General features: G+C 39.0%; 1 pseudogene; it reads right to left on the minus strand.

Moving 5' to 3' along the window:
- Positions 1 to 2: 2 nt before the first annotated feature.
- Positions 3 to 1,226, minus strand: LOC102813618 (annotated as a pseudogene).
- Between the last annotated feature and the right edge of the window lie 2,462 nt (positions 1,227 to 3,688).

The raw sequence follows: 3,688 nt of genomic DNA on the forward strand, positions 1-3,688 counted from the left end.
ATGATGTTTTCAAGAATCTTAGCAGCTTTCCTTTTGTTATCTTCTAGTTCTTTTGCTAGTTGTCTTATCTTCATCTCAGCAGCTTTACTAAATAGTACGGTGCCATGCCCATTTGCTTCAAAATAAACTCCAATGTCAAATTCTTGAGCCTTGTGGTGCAAATGTTTCACACCAGTTTTAGTACAACAGACCCGTACCTTCATAACTTCTTCAAGATACCGTGTTGAACTTCCATTTGCATATGCAGTTTGTATGACTCCAATATTCAAATTTTCTCTAATCTCCAACAGAAGCTCTTTAAGAAAACTGCTAATGAGCATTGCTATTTTGTCGCCATCTATGAGTTTAAAATGACCATCAGCATCTTGGTAATAATAAACAATTCTGTCTGCATCCCCATCAAAGGAACAGCATCTTTCATTGGATTTCATTTCCATTCCCTCAGGAGGTTTCTGATGATTTTTTACAAAATCAGCACCACAGAAGTGATTGAGTTTCCCCCTGGTCCCATCATTAAACAGGTGAACTGACAGCCCCTGGGAGAAGTAGTCTTCCATTTCTTTTAGCTTCAGGGCCCCTATACCATTTGCACAGTCGACCTTAAGTGTTCTATATTCACCCCCACTGCAGGAAATCTGTTTGGTAAGCTCCGCAAAAGCCTTTGAGTGTTTTTGGTAGTATTCTTCTAGAGTTGCCCTTCCATATTGGCCACTGGTATTTCGACAGTACACCATGTAGTGCAGCTGGGGTGTTGTTAACAAGCCATAATCATGGAACTGACCTCCCAAAACAGTCACGCCCTCTATAACAGATTGCAAAAGTTTCTCACTGCTGGGCCTGGTATCTCTACCAATAACTACGAAGGCATCTCGCTGTAAATTCACTGCTTCTTTCTCACTGATGTCAATCAGCACTCTCTGTATATCTTGCTCCTCAACGTTTGCTAAACAGGTAGCATGTTCCTCCCAGAAAGGTGCTAACATTTCACCCAAAGGATCCACCAATTTCACACCAATGTCTTCCTCAGGATTGTGTGATGCAGTTACCATGACTCCTATCGTTGATTTTGTATGCTTTGACCTCAGGACAGCCAACAATCCCATGCGAAACATGATATGATCAAGATGTTCTGCCTTCGTTTGAAATCCAGCTGTCCCATATTGAAGAACGAGTCCATTGGGCTTGGCGTGTGATGTGGAGTGTTTTGTAATAGCATCTAAGTCCATGTCTCTACCAGAACTGCCCCTCACCTCCTGCGCACTGAGAACCCCACTCCAGCGTGACTCCAGCACTGGAAATCTGCAGACGTGTCCCTGCTTGACTCCAGGGTTGTATTCTTTCACCATACTTATTCAACCTGCATGCTCAGCAAATAATCTGAGAAGCTGGGTTCTATGAAGAAAAACGTGGCATCAGGATTGGAGGAAGACTCATTAATAACCTGCGATACGATTTCATTTTGCTCAGATCAACCATGAACACTCATGGAAGCAGCAGTCAAGAAATCAAACAACGTATTGCATTAGGCAAATCTGCTGCACAAGACTTTTTTAAAGTGTTGAAGAGCAGAGATGTCAGCTTGAGGACTAAGGTGTGCCTAACTTAAGCCATGGTATTTTCAATAACCTCATTTGCATGCAAAAGTTGGAAGATGGTGGAAGAATGGATGCTTTTGAGTTACGGTGTTGGAGGAGACTATTCAGAGTACCACGGGTTGCCAAAAGAACAAACAGATCTGTGTTGGAAGAAGTGCAGCCAGAGTGCTCCTTGGAGGCCAGGATGGCTCTACTTCGTCTCTCACACTTCAGACGTGTTGTCAGGACAGACCAGAAGGATATCATTTTTGGTAAGGTGGAGAGTCAGAGAAAATTAGGAAGACCCTCAGCAAGATGGTATCAACATCAATGTGCTCAAACGTAGCAACGATTCTGAGGTTGGCCCAGAACCGGGCAGTGTTTCGTTCTGTTTTGCATAGCGTTCCTATCAGTCAATATCGACTTGACGGCACCTAACAACAACATTGCACTTTCAGTATCTTAATCCATTTTGAATTGGTTTTGTTTATAGCATGACGCACGGATCTTGCTTCATTTTTCTGCATGTGGAAATGCAGTTTTTCCAGTGTCATTTATTGAAAAGACTCCTCTTTCCCCATTGAATGGACTTAGCAGAACTGTAAAAATTAAATTGACCATAGATGTATGGATTCATTTCTGGACCCTCAAATTTATTCTACAGACTCATACATGTGTCTATTATTATACCAATTCATGCTGTTTTAATTACTGTAGCTTTATGACACATTTTAAAATCAGAAAATGTGAGTCCTCCTACTCTATTCTTCTTCTCCTTCAACATAGTTTTAGTTATTTGGAGCTTCTTGTTATTAAATTTGATCATTGGTCTTTCTATTTCCATACAGATGGATGTTAGAATTTTGATTGAGATTACATTAAATCTATGGGTTGTTTTGGTAGTACTGACATCTTAACAATATTAAATTTTCCAATCTATTAACATGGAACATCTTTCTATGGATTGAAGTCTACTTTGGTCTCTTTCAGCAGTGTTTTATATTTGTACAAGTCCTTCATGTCCCTACTTAGATTTATTCCCAAGTATTTTAGTTTCTTTGATGCTATTATAAGTAGAATTGTTTCCTTAATTTTCTTTTCATAGTTCTCATCGCTGCTGTGTAGAGAACCACGGGTGTTTTTGTTGTTGTTGTTGACCTTGTACCCTGCAACTTTGCTAATTCCTCCATTAATTCTGGAAGGCTTCTTGTGGATTCTTTTGGATTTTCTATATATAATATCTTATCATCTGCAAATACAGACAATTTTATTTGCTTTTTCCATCTGGGTTTCTTTTATTTGTGTGTGTGTGTTACTGCTCTGGCTAGGAATTCTAACACAATGATGAGTGTCATTGTGAGAGAGGGCATGCTTGCTTAGTCCTCATTTGTTGGTTTTACACAAATGCTCTGAATCTTGAAGAGGAATCTCCCTTGTTGTCCAATCTTCTTGAGGGTTTGCATCAAGAAAGGGTGTTGTGTTTTATCATATGCTTTTTCTGAATTTATAGAGATGGTAAGATGTGTCTTGTCTTTGCTCAATTGATGTGCTTTATTAATTTGATAGGTTTTCTATTGTTGAGCCATTACAGAATTTCTGGAATGAATCTCACTTGGTTGTGGTGTATGACTCTTTTAACATGCTCTTTGATTCTGTTCACTAGTATTCTGTTGAGGGGGTTTGCATCTATATTCATTTGACTGGAGATTTCTTATTTTTGTGATGTCTTTGTCTGGTTTGGCATTACGGTTATATTGGCTTAATAGAATGAATTAGGGATTATTCCTTCATTCCCTATCATTTGGAAGTATTTGAGCAGTGTTGGTGACAATCCTTCTCTAAATGTTTGCTAAACTCTGCAGTGAAGCCATTTGGTCTAGATCTTTTTTATGGTTGTAGTTGGGAGGTTTTTACCACTGATTCAATATCTCCATTTGTTATGGCTTTCTATTTCTGTGGAGACTTACTGTTTCCCATTTCCTTTGGAGACATTTTAGGTAGGTTGTCTGTTTTTCAATGTTTGGTCAATTTCATCTAGGTCAACCAGTTTGTTGCCAAAGAGTTGTTCATAATATTCAATCATGAATCTATTTCTATCAGAGCAGTTGTAACTT

This window comes from Chrysochloris asiatica, unplaced genomic scaffold (assembly GCF_000296735.1).
Source record: "Chrysochloris asiatica unplaced genomic scaffold, ChrAsi1.0 scaffold00023, whole genome shotgun sequence".
Taxonomy (NCBI): domain Eukaryota; kingdom Metazoa; phylum Chordata; class Mammalia; order Afrosoricida; family Chrysochloridae; genus Chrysochloris; species Chrysochloris asiatica.